The sequence below is a fragment of the Chiloscyllium plagiosum genome, chromosome 31, assembly GCF_004010195.1.
Source record: "Chiloscyllium plagiosum isolate BGI_BamShark_2017 chromosome 31, ASM401019v2, whole genome shotgun sequence".
NCBI classification, from domain to species: domain Eukaryota; kingdom Metazoa; phylum Chordata; class Chondrichthyes; order Orectolobiformes; family Hemiscylliidae; genus Chiloscyllium; species Chiloscyllium plagiosum.
Genome location: NC_057740.1, coordinates 22857705 through 22871672, shown reverse-complemented (window position 1 = coordinate 22871672; position 13968 = coordinate 22857705). Strand labels below are relative to the sequence as shown.

General features: G+C 36.5%; 1 protein-coding gene across 1 annotated transcript in view; it reads left to right on the top strand.

Annotated features, from left to right (window-relative positions):
- LOC122565047 (transcription factor 12-like) overlaps window positions 1-13968 on the top strand; it is a 148845-nt gene that overhangs the window by 52773 nt on the left and 82104 nt on the right. The window lies entirely within an intron of this gene.

Sequence of the window (13968 nt, the reverse complement as noted above, 5' to 3'; positions counted from 1 at the left end):
GGAGAGAGAAGGCAAGCAGTCGGTCATTTGGAGACTGTGCCTGTTTAATCACTATAAACAAAAGATGCGATCACTGTTGGAAACACGTCTTTGATGTTTCCATCGGGACCTCGAGATCTTCTTTGGTTAATCCGATTTTCAGATAATTGGTATTTAGATAATCTAGGTTCCTCTGTAAAAGATTTTATTTGGTGGTTGGCGAAGAAATGTAGTCTCAGTGTAGTTGCTTTGTAGGTGTACAAGTTATAATGAGTTTTTGTTTTTGTCCTCCTTTTTAAAATTCTGCTACCTTGGGTTGATGTATAGGAATTTAGTGAATGCAGGTTGTTTATAACTGAGTGAAATGGTAATTTGTGTGATACCTATATACATGCTAATAAGATTGGAAACTGATACTGAAATGCTGCATGGGTAACCCAAGAGCTCAAGTCTGTATTAGATTGATTTTTTTTCATTTGAGTAGTAATTGTCTTCTGATTATCTGTTGTTCTTTCTGGTAGGTAGCTTACCTGATTAATTGTATCTGGGAATGGTTAATGTTTTTATGGTGACTACTTTCAGTAATTGTTTATTTCCAAAATGGACAAATCCAAATATTTACAGGTATGAAAATTTTCTAGTGATTTAGTGCATTTTGAGGGTGCATATCTTGGTGGATCCTTTTTGTAATTGCAGTCACTAAACAAGAAAAAGTTCAGATTTCAATTGTAGATTTGATATGATGGGACACGCTAAAGGCAGACATTCCTCTTGCTCCTGTTGATATGAAAATACATTCTAATTTGGGGATGGAAAAGTAGTTTAGTTTCTCTTGGAAAAGTTCCTCAAAGGTATATTGTTGCAATTTTCTACTTGAATTGGCTCTGATACCATTGTATGTGAAGCATAACTAATAAAGCATCCCTGCTTACAGCTCTAAGCTGCTTTTTGTAATAGCTGTTTTGACTCTGTGCTCTTGAGAGATCCCCCATGTTTTGTATTTTGAATTTTTTTTCCTCCGGTACATTTTATGAATCTCCTTGCTTCATCTCTTTTTTTTTATTATTTTGCAATTTATTCTTTTTATCCTGCCTGCCATCTTAATTCCAGTCTGCCCTGAGTTGGCATCTGCACTTCTACTAACTCTAATAAAACCATCTTTATGCCTCACAGTATGTTTTTCTGTGATCTCATTTCTGCTGTGCATTTGGTCTCCACTCACCCCTGGCTTGTGTCTGCTGCCTTTTTAATACGCTATAGCTTTCTCTAATGAGCTTCTGTTCTGCTTTCCAACTCCTTTGAAATCTACTGCTGTCGCCTGGGACTCTCACTTTCCAACTGAGTTTACAGTGCTTTGGGATCAGTTCCTCGCTTAACCATCTAAACACTTAAGGCGCTTGCTGAGAAGGCTATTTACCCCATATTACTACATTAAATAAATTGAACAATTAATACATTATTTGTTCGTGGGCTTTTTTTTAATTGAAACAAAATGAACTCCTGGGAGTGCAGTAAAAAACACTTAACTACCATGTTGTAGGTAGAATCTTTTGAAGCTGCTGACCTGTCATGATCATGTCTATTTATTATTGATGTGCAATTGTACTCTAATGGACCAGTATGCTTGTTTTGTCGCGTTTGTGTGTGCATAAAGTCTCACTTGTCATCAGTACAATCAGAGATAGTATTATTAAGTTGATATTGGTTTGAAGGTTTGGATGTCATATGTTGTGTGTCGCCTTTCAGTAGTGGAGATGTTTTTAATATGAGAAAACGAATTGCAATATGTTAATTTTTAACTTTGGATCAACCTCTATGCAGTATATTTCAGTTTTTCCTACTGGCGTCATGTAAGACACTGTGAGATCTGTGTGAACTGTAATGGTGGAAGCAATTTGAGATTTGTTCAGGAATGTGTTGTGAAAAAGATGTACCACATTAATCAAGCATGTTGTTATAAGTTATTTTTCTATTTATACCATTCTGGTAGTAAAACATTAAGTAGTTCAGAATCTCCACTAACCATACTTAGTTCTGTGGATCATTTCTGCAGTTTCCTAGATTTGGCCTGAAGATGTTTTTTGCGGCAGTTATTTACTCTGTGTAGAATTGTACTTTGACTACTTTTTTATATCACAAAAGCCTGACTGATACCTGATTTTTTTTTTTCTCTCTGGTTACAGTTTAGTTATTCAACAATAATTTGTAATGTGCAGTGTTCTGTATTAGGTATACTAGGAGAGTTGCACATTTGATAACTATGCAAGTGTCTGTTAGAAGTTGTGGAAAGATGTGTAAGTACTGTAGCCTAATTAAAGGTCTTTAAGTTGAAAGCAACTTTGAAGAAAGCTTGATGCAGTTATATCATGGGACCATCCATTTGTCAAATTGACCATGCAGTGCTTCATGGTACTGCTGGAACTGGACAGTTGTTTCATAGTTTCTCATTAAATTTTGCAATTGTACAATTGTATGCATTCTGAAGATTTAATTGACTAAAGATGTACTTAGCTTTTTCAGCTGAAGCTAAGTTCTTCACAATTGCAGGAAAATGTTAAAATGGGAAAAATATGTTGCTCAAACTGGTTTGCTAAATATATAATTTGATGGTAATCTATAATCATGGATGGGATTTTGAAATTGTGCTAGTTGAAATAATCCAGCAGTGTTATTATTTATGAAGCATTAAAGGTGCCTTTTTGGTGTTGCTAGGGAGTTTGAGTTGCTTCAAAAATAGAATAAACACTTTTTTTGTTCATGGTGGGACTAGTTGGAGAGGTTTTATCTCAAGTTCACAATGAGAAGCAAAGATCTTGCAGTGACGATGTAACATGTGTGAATTATGTTTGTCCTGTAGGATTTGCCAAGTCAATTCATGGGCACCCATGTGTGAATTCCCTGTGGATGAGGAAAACAGTGGTGTCATGTGGCTGTTTTGCATCTGCACCCTTGAGTGATTTATAGAATTGTATAGCACGGAAACAGATCCTTGAATCCAACTTGTCAGTGCTGACTAGGCATCCAATCTGACCTAGTTCCATTTGCCAGCATTTAGCCCATATACCTCTCAATCCTTCCAATTAATATATCCATCCAGAAGCCTTTAAATGTTGTAATTGTATCCGCCTCTCCACTTTCTCTAGCATCTCATTCCATACACATGCCACTCTCTGCATGAAACAGTCTGCATGATTAATTTCTTATGCCGAGGGGAAAATTTTATTTTAAAAATCCTGATTGTCTAATATTTGCATTGTTAAAGGAAAACCTTTACTGACTGTTCATTAACAAGTTTTGTTTATTTCAGTTTGTAATCTCTCTAATTTTCTAGCAGCTCCTTTTTTTTTTAATGAATATGATACCAATTCAGTGAAAAGATTTTAAATGCAATCAGAAAAATCTTCAGCTTTTTAATTTACGGATCTACAGTTATGCTACAACTTTCCTGTTAACCCAATGGAAAACAGATGAAAAGCTATGTTGTTGTGTGCAGCAAAAAATCAGAACTTAGTGACAATCCAAATAAATTGCAGAACTTTTGTCAAATTTGTTCTGTTTAGTTGATTTTCTACTGAAACAAGAATTTTAAATATCATTCTTCCTTTTTTTTAAACTAACTTTGTTTTTTTTCCTCTGAAACCCACCTTGTTGCCATCAGATTTGAACTCTAGTGCTTTCTTTGTCTGCTCCCCAACATCCAACCTTTTAACTTGCATTGATCTGAAATTCTGTTTTTCATCACAAAACTTTCACCATGTCCCATTTCCTATCAACTGCACCAACCCATTGTCCAGCAATAATTTACATTTACATTTCTTCGTACTTGGACTGTTTCATGGTTTCATCTTCCCGTAGTTTTGACTTCCTTCATCTGTGTCCTCCAATTCTAGCCTCTTGTTTATGCCCTAATTTTTATGTCACTATACTGTTGTCAACCATATCCTCCTCTGTCTAGACGCAAACTCTAGAATTAGCTCCCTAAACATGTTCACTCTTAATTTATTTTATGCTCAATAAAGCCTTGCCTGTTTGATCATTTTTTGTTTATCTGACCTGATATTTGCTGGTATAGTTCTGTCACGCATGTTGCTAGAGATTTTTATTACTTTTTAAGGCACTGACAATGTTATGTGGGAATGTCATTTTGCAACAAGGAACTATTTAGCTGGTATTACAAACTGTGCAGTGTGAAAAACCTGGATCTTCCATTGTATTTTTTTGGAATTGTAATTTTGTTTCATAACTCTGAAATTTCAGACATGTGTCCTCACTTTCTGTCTTGGTATGCTTTCATATTCTCTCCTGTCTCATGGTCCTGCGTTCTCCATCTCCCCATCTTTGCCTGTCCTGTCTGTCTCTCTCATTCTTCTTTCCCCCACCTCCACCTGTATTTCTTTCTCATTGGCATAGCTTTTGCAATTTACCCTTTTTTATTTAAGAGGCTTTATGATAAACTAGTTCACTTTCTTCTTTTTGGCACCATTTGGAAAATAAACTTGGCTTCATGACTTAGAAAAAGTGACTTCAGTAAATTCCATTCAAATTTAAAGCATAGCTCTTGTTTGGACATGTACCCTATACTAATTTAGTTTGTCAGATATGATCTGTCTGTTTAATCTTAGAATGTGTTGTCTTTCCTCTTGAGAAGTGAACTTCAATCACTTCCTCTCATAAAAGTCTCTAATATTTGTCTGTCTTGCCCAAACCTTCCTGGATTCCTGATCTTCATTGAATAAATTTAGAATATTATTTGTCTTCTAATATTTAGTTAATGAACTGAGTACACCCAGAGTTTTGGTAGGGTTAGGATTAGATTGGATTCCCTACATTGTGGAAACAGGCCCTTCGGGCCAACAAGTCCACCACCGGCCCTCAGAGTAACCCACTTCCCTCTGACCAATGCACCTAACACTATATGGGCAATTTAGTATGGCCAGTTCACCAAACCTGCACATCTTTGGACTGTGGGAGGAAACCGGAGCACCCAGAGAAAACCCACGCAGACAGTCACTCGAGGCTGGAATTGGACCTGGGACCCTTGTACTGTGAGGCAGCAGTGCTAACCACTGGACCACCATGCCGCCCAACTACTACACTCCCCTACAGATATTGTGGTTTATATGCAATTAAAACTTGTCTTCTGCTGCTATTTTAGTGCCACTTATTTTAAGATGACCCCTCTCATTCCTCAAGTGTACAGCTGTTTACTTATAATATTGTTTACAGTGTTCACCAATTTGGTTATTTGTGGGAGGTATACTGAGAAATGGAGTAGCTTGCCTAATGGCCATTCTTGGATTAGATTCATGCTTCGTTTCCCTCAACATTCCAACTGCCTCAGCACTTCAAATTTCCATTTTCTACAGCAGCCAACTTGCGTATTAGACCAAGGATGCTACATAATGGATAATCCCATGCTGGTATTATTACATAAACTCATGTAACTTCGATCTTTGACAGCTCTTGAAGATAAGAAATATTTCCATCAATGTAGGCTATTTAAATGTGGTAGGTGAAAGTGAGGACTGCAGATGCTGGAGATCAGTGTCAAGATTAGAGTGGTGCTGGAAAAGTACAGCAGGTCTGTGCTTTTCCAGCACCACTCTAATTTTGACTCTATTTAAACCTGATTCCTGTCACTAGAGTTGTATTGGATTCTATTTTGCCTTCAGTTCCACAACTGATGTAAATGATAAATTGATAAAAATAAATGTCTCCTTCCCTCTGTCTGTCTGTTGTGGGTTTCTGTTTTCATGTAGAAAATACTAGTAACCTGAATTGTTCTGAGATTATGATTTATGACCAAGTGATTACCATATGAAATTACATTCTGAAATTAACATCAGTCAGTAAGATGTTGATTTAATTGGTGCAATATTTAGATTTTAATGTTTAGATTTTAAAATTTTTGTTGCACAGAAAGTGTTTTATGTATTAACCTTCAAGTTTTAACTAGCATTGAAAACCCACCCGACCAAAAAAAAAAGGACCAAAGGCCAAATAAATTTTTCAGTTCAATGTAGATTACGGACTTGGGAAGTTGTATCAGTCAAATTGGCAATTCTGAGTCAGGAAAGAAAATTATAATTGTGACTTTATGAACTTTGTTTTAATTGTTTATTGCTGGTGGTGCTGGTAACCTCTGATTAATCAATTTTCACTATTATAAAGAACTTCTCTGTTGCCTCTTTCTACAAAAATAATAGAAATTGAATTGGGAAGAGATGAAGAAAATCAGATTGTATAGTCTTCATCCTGGAAAGAGCGAATAGAACATGCAGCTTCGTGTCCAAAACCATGCTAAGCTGAAACTCTATCTTGGTTATTCTGGAATGCAATGGAAAGCATAATAAAATAGATGAAGTATTGATGTGAGCTGTTGAATAAGTAGAACGAATTATACAAAATAGTATCCCGTGTACTGAATGGAAGAATTGTGTAATCCTTTTAGCGTGGAGTAGAAATTTTCTGGCTTGATTTGGTACATAATGGTGAAAGAAGTAGACTACTAATATAACTTGTTTTCAGTTGTTCATAGATCATAAACATCATGTGAATAGTGCGATTTGTGAACTGCAGCAGTTCAAGAAGGCAGCTCACCACAACCTTCTGAAAGGCAACTAGGATGGACAGTAATAGCTGTAATAAAAGTTGCCTCTGTGTCTAGGGATATGGAGTTTAGATGGGTTAGCCATGGATAAAAACTCTATGGGGGGTTATGGGAATAGGATAGGATGCCCTTTAGAGGGTCAGTGCAGATTTGATGGACGGAAGCCTCTTTCTGCATTTTAGGGCTTCTATCATAAATGCTGGCCAGGCAATAATGCCCACATCCCTCGAGTGAATTTAAAAAAAATTAAGCTGTTATGTTGCAGATGTGAGTATATGTTTGAAAGATTGCCAGTCTAGTCATGTTTTAATGCTGCCATCGATTGGAAAAAATACAGATGTTTGATTGCAGAAGATCTTTGCAACATTTTTGCATCAGCAGTTTATTGGTTAAGATTAGGATTCATGTAATTTTAAAAAGAGGTCAAATTGAAGTACATCAGAATTCATAGTATAAAGAGATTACCTTCATCACTATATGGAAACAGTGATCAGAATAGCAGTGCTGCACTTCACGTACAGATTCATCCTCATGTGCAAGTCTGTTTTGTGGAGATTCTTCTTTAAATGTGTGACTTGAGCACTGTATCAAACAGGTATTACAAAATACACAAAGCTGGTAAACCCAGATGCCCTCAAAAGTCTTTAGATTTCATGGGGAAACTCTCTCATGAGAGCAATCCATCAAAGAAAAGTTACCTTCTTTAAATAGAATGAAATAAAACAATGAAGAACCTTTTCCAATCACAGGCTGATTCTCTCACATTGCTGATGGGTGCAGTCATGGAGAAAGGTGATACTACAAAGTCTGGAGAGGAGGGGTGAGGGATGGAAAATGGAGAACTGCAAAAAGGAAAAACTTTTCAACAAAGAAGACACCTAGCTGTGAACAGGACAACTGAAAAAATGAAATTGCCTTGCAAATCAACGTACAGTTTCTAGACTAAAGGTTCAGGAGCCACTATCAGGGAGAAATGTAGTCAATGCTATTTTAATGGATATTCAATTGTGCACTTAATTTTGAACAGCTTTATTTCCTAAAGATCTGAATTTCTCTATTATCAGAACTGTCATTGTTACAAAGAACTACTTGAGGTGAAAAGGTTGTGTTATAGACAAACAGTTCAGCTGTGACCTTACCAGTCACGTGAAGCATAATTAGGGTGATAACCTGTTTGTGCTTAAAGCCTGGAACTTATTTGGAACAAAATAAATTTGCGTCCTGGCTTAATGTAAAAGTGGAGTGAGAGAGAGATTGAATAATAGAATTGAGATCCTGCTTTCATTAGTTATTCTTGCCTGCCCTTTTTTTTTTAAGCAACAGAAGCACAGAATCACAAGTTCTGGAGTGCAGAGGGAAGCCTTTCTGACAGTCTTATTAAATGAACACGATTACCTCATGCCAGGGAGTACAAGAGAAAACAACTGGCTTTTCTGTTTTACTGAGGGAGTGATAGTGATGCACCATCTCCCTTCCAGGCTTTTCACTATTATTCTCACAGAGCTGTTTAGCTACTTAGGAACCAATCAGAATTAAGTGTTTCAGGGATGCTTTGGGGACATTCAGTGTGTTTCCGATGTCCTCCTAGAACTGAGATGCCTACCCTGAAGAAGTACTGCTCTGCTCTCCGACCGGCTTTGACAAAGGGTCAGTTAAACTCAACGTCAGCTCTTTTCTCTCCTTACAGATGCTGCCAGACTTGCTGAGATTTTCCTGCATTTTCTCTTTTTTGGAACCAATCCGAATTGTCAGACGTGATGACATTTGGTACCCACAATTGGCATGTGCAATTGTAATCGAGTTCGGTACTTGTTGTTGCCTGAATCTCAATTTGTATACCCAACAGAGTTTTGCTCTCTCATTCCAAATCCCCTTTTCTTTCCCTATCCCTTCCTCCCTCCCACTTTCTCTATCCTCGCTTGAATTTTAAGGCTGGCATTAAATTCTACATGGGTTGCCTGAAGTATGTTTAATGAAGGGCTGATGATTAATGGTGATTGCTTAAAACTGTTCAGAAAAGGAGTAGGTTATGGTTCTGACTGAAAACCAGCTTTTTTTTTGGTTTTATGAGGAGTAGTTAAGTAATTTTCAGTAAATTTCAAGTATTAAACATGAGGATAGTGCAACTTTTTTGAAACTTTGACCTATTATTTATGATGAAATTGATTCTGTGCTCAATGTTGCATTGCTCTGTTGATGCGTAGTACAAAATATAAACTAGTGTATATTTTAATGAGGACAAAACTGATCTGTATTTGGTGGTGGTGTCATGAATATGAACTGATAAATTTAAAGTTTGGAAGGGCAGGACGAAAGATCTGCATGCATCTATGTTTACTCTGTATCGGCCAAGAAAATTCTGTATTTTTTGTGGCTTGAGTATTTGTTGAAGAGCACATTTGCCTCAAATTAAAACTAAAGTGACTCTTCTGTTTTACATATCATACTATGTTCTACACAACATCATGAAGTCATAGTTCCTCTTACAATACCCAACAAAAATTGTTCCTCATATCAGTTTTGTCCTAATCATATAGTGCAGAAGGGACGCTTATCATTATTTGATGACACACCCATTGGAGTTGACAGGGAATAGAAAGAGAAACTAAACATACCAAGGAAGAATTTGGAGGAAACTCAAAGCTTTATCAAGTTGTCTATCATAATCTTGGGATGCATTACCTTTTTCTTTTATTTTGGTTGAGTTAATTTTGGCTCTTTAGTTATTGAAGTCTTAACTGAGGTTGATTTAAACTCACTACAATGGAAAATATAATAATCCTTGTGTCTTGGTTTTGCTCATTGGTAGAGCGAACTCTTTTGTAACTCTACCATTTGAAAATGAGACTTTTTTTTGTTTCAAACCCCAGTGAGCTCTATACCTTTAATTTTAGCTTGAAGCTATTTTTTCATAAAGAAAAAAGTTTTACTCTAACGCTGATGCTTTTGAAGATTGATAGTTGAGGCATGATATCTAGACTGCAATTGGTTTCATGAGAGATAATTCAATAAGAAAACACCAGTCTTCGTATTTAACAAATGGGATTATTGCAAAATTATAGCATTGTAATAATACTACTAAATTAATAATCCTCTGAGCGAGGCTAATAATCTAGTGAAAGAATTAGAATCTCGTGGCAGTTTGAAAAAGCTAGTAGTATCAAAAGTGATCCTCAAGCTATTGAAATGTAAAATTCCCATTGCTGCCCTAATGTCCTCTTTAGGGAAAGATAGGTATAGCCTCTCCCCAGTCTAACCTAGACGGGATGAGAAGAAAAACCACTTAAAATCTTAGCAGTCAGGCAACATCTGTGAAGAGCAACAGTTAATATTGTTGACTTTTTTCCTATCTGACCTCCAGTCCCACGCAGTTGATCTTAACTGCATTCTGAAGACACTGAGCAACAATGAGCATGCAAGAAATGCAAACCTTGTTAGTAATGTTTGAAACTTTGGTCCTGCATTTATCCACTAAATTAAGTAATTGTTAATTCCAATGTGTTAATTTGATATGCGAAGGAATCTTTGACACTATATTCTAAAAACCAAACAAGCAGAAGTTTGAGTTATTCATTCCTTTTCTTTCTCAAAAAGCTTTCAGTATTGAAAATTTTAAGATCTTTGTCATAAAATACTTCCTTCTAAAAATGGGCAGAATCTTCACAGGGACGCAATGACATTGGCATTAGCAACAAAGTTAGGAGAATCTTGTGAATGAAGGGGATTCCTGATATCAAGTTTACAAAGTCCTGCTTTCCAACAAAGTGTTGAGCGAGTAGTCAAAATCTTTGCTAGTGAGTGACAAAACGCCTATTTGCGAGTATTGGCATGTATTAGCATCCTCCATTATTATGTAACCTTGCATTATTGATATGCAGTTTACCATTCTTCCTCCGACCAGATAGCAATTAGATAGTGGAAGCATCAAGTGTGAAATTTTGAGCAGTAACCTGGCAACTTCTATAGCTCTCATCTTGGGCATCAGGCACCAGCATCTTTGGTCGCAGTTATGGGCGTTGATTGCATGGGTGTCGATTGCATGCAACCCCTGTTTACCAGGTCACTGTTAGCAAAGCAAGATTCCGATTTCCTTTTGTGTATAGCACTCAGAGCTGTGTCATATATTGAAGTAACAGGTAAACATTGTTTAATCCAATATGGTAGCCACCTCATTGCTACTGCTACTCATATTTTCATGCATTCTGAAACTTTTGAATTTTGCATGCAGTTAGGTAATCTTTGTAGTGATTGCATTCACACTTTTTGAGGGGGATTGTAACTACTTTCATTAGTTTGAAAACTGGAATAAGTGAAAGATGTATTTTTTTCATTTTAGTGAGCCAGTACACTTAACAATTCCTATTTAAACAGTTTTGTCTGTCGTAATTTGCTAAGTAAAGTAATAATTACGCCATTCAGTTTGCTTTGTGCTTTCACAAGAAAGATGTGGCAGGTGAACTGATGTCATCAAAATTACTTCCTTTGAGTAACCTGCTTTACCTTTTGACTCCCATTTAATTGTGTCGCTCCTTTTTTATCCTTTGAAGTTTTTGTTTCCTTTTTGAGTGATTGTTTCCACCTTTTTTGTTTCTTTCTGTGCCAGGATCCCCAATAATTGCCTCATTTGCTATCTGTCTCTACTTGCCATGTCTGGGAAGGCGCTTATATGCACAGTGGGGTTTTATGGCATAGTGGTAGTGGCTTACTTTGAAGCCGGGGACCCAGGTTCCAGTCCCATCTATTCCAGATGACCAGGCTGATTAAGAGGTCTTTCACTTTTTGCTGGGCTGGCTGTCACATGTAGTTGGCCCCTCCTGTTCTCCACATCTGACGAAGAGAGGCATTCTGGCTCGGTAGCTCACTGTTGTGCCTTGAACATTGAGGTTAAATGGTCAGGGATTTCTTGACTTTTCTATCTCATCAACTGGTGTTTCAACTTGCTATAATTTCATCTCAAACGTGATTGTTGTTAATAAACCTCCATTTACAACTTGTCACAGCCTCTTCTTGGCCAAAATTATTTAGTAAATTGTCAATCTCCAATGTAAAATATTGGTGTATACATATTTCCCACAAACGTTTTGTAAAACTTGTTTCGTTGTTTTAATCACCTTTTTAGATTAAAAAGTATTAAGCTGTTCTTTTTGTTTTAATATATTATTAGAGATGCTCAGTTAAATGTACTGTAATGATTGCTGATACACAATGCAGTGAGTGACCTGCTTTTGCTCATTACAAAGACAAATGAACATTCAGTTCAAAATTTTCATTAAAATGATTTAGTTGTATAGACCTTAAACTTGGAAATGCTTGGATCTCCTATTTGATTAATTCATCAGCTGAACTACCTTTTGTGAGATTATTTTGTATTAATTGAGCACCTAAGGTGTTAAAATGCTGTACTTCACACAGTGCACTCTCTTTGAAAGATACTGCATATAACTGTGGCCCAGTGGTAGCAATCTGTTTCTGAAATGTTTTGGGATTTGTCCCACTTCACAGACTAGTGTATAGAATCAGTACTGAGTGTGCTACCCTGTTAGGGACACCATTGTTAGGATGAAATAGTAAACCAAGGTCCTGGCTGCTCCTTAAGGTGCAGTTAAAAGATTCCATTTTACTATTTTGACGAATAGCATGTTTTTAGGTGTCCTGACTAGTATCTATCGTTAATTAAAGTCACTAAAGAGGAAAAACAGATTATCTGTACTTAGCTCGCTGCTGTTTTTAGAACCTTGCTGTGCATAAATTGGCTGCTTAATTTTCTTCATTATGGCAATGGTTGTGCTTTAAAGTACTTAAGTATAAACTGCTTTGGGACATCCTGAGGTGATAAAATGCACTCCGCACTTGCAACTCTTTAATTTGCTAGTTATGAGAGAGAAAATAGTGTACCAAAGGAACATCTTTTGACCTGTTGCAGTATTCACATAGCTAAAATGGACAAATGTGGTTGGTGTTCAACATCTTATCTGAATAATGAAACCTCTAATAGTGCAGAACTCTTAAGCAATACTCCAGTGCAGCATTAAGGGTTCAAGTCCTGAATGGAACTTGATTTGCACTTTCTGACCAAGGGCTCAATCAAATGAACTATGAGAGCAAAAGTGGCAATTAGTGTTGGTAAGGCAGTAAAGCCACACTGCAGTCACTTTAATGCCTGGTTTGAGTTGGGGCTAAACTTAATTTAATAGAATTATAGGAGCTATTGATCTTGAACTGGGAGCAGTTAGCTCTTTAGCTTCCCTTGGTTGCTAGTTTCCCGATTTTCTGCTGGACACCAATTGTATTTCAGAAGCTGTTATAGGAGAATGACACAAATATCTATAAACCATAATACAGTGTCTGATACAATTGATATGATTTGTAATAATTTGATCTGTTTGTGTGACATGAAACAAAAACGACCGCTTATGAGCAGTATGCATAACGTTCCAGTAATATTTAACACTGTTACTCTTGTGACTTAACGACAGCTATTATGAAATGATTTGCTAAGTTTTTTTTGCACTTGGATAAATTAACCTTATTAACTCGCTAGGACAACAAATGTCTTTTTGTAATTTGACTAGAATGGAAATGTATTCTTGCATGGGGGTTTAGTTGTTTGCAGTTGTCATTAAGTTCATTTAATCAATGTGGAAATTCTAGTTATTATATAATTTGTGCAGAATGATATCCTGTTACCTGGGTGGGAATTGCACTCTTAATGCCAGGACTGAGCTGTGTACATGCAAACATAAATGTTCCAGTTGTTTTTAATGCTTCAAATGTACTTGGGAGCATCCAAAAACCCTAAGACACTCTATCTGGGATTATAAAATGCCACAGTAGAGTAGGCTGCCTGAGCATTTTTAAACTAGACTTCGCACTGTTCTGATGTTGAATTCCTAGTGTGTGAAGTCCACGTGCGTTGAGCTGGTTTACCTAAATAAGTCTTAGCCAGCTGAGTTCTGGAATTGTGCTGCTGTTATTTCTTTGCACACAATTATAGCAAAAGCTGTTGCGCATCAATGAGTATTTCCTCTGAAACTTAATATTAAAATTGGATATGGTTTCTAAAAATGCAGAGATGATGTAAATAGATCTTGACTGTCTGCTAGAAAAAGCCCAGGCTGTTCTAAATAGTTGAACATTCTGAAATTGTTAATATGCAACTGAGCTTTGTATACAGTATTTTAATTTGGCTTAAAGGCCATTACATGAATGTCCAATTAGCACAACTTCTATATGCAAAGAGAGGTGTTCTGCTTTTGTATTCCTGGTATGCAACAGGGAAATTTCACAACCTTACGATTGTGGGACTGAATGCATGATTTTCAGATAAAAGCTCTTATGTTTGGGGAAAAAAATGTGGAATTGGGAAATATTACTATAGT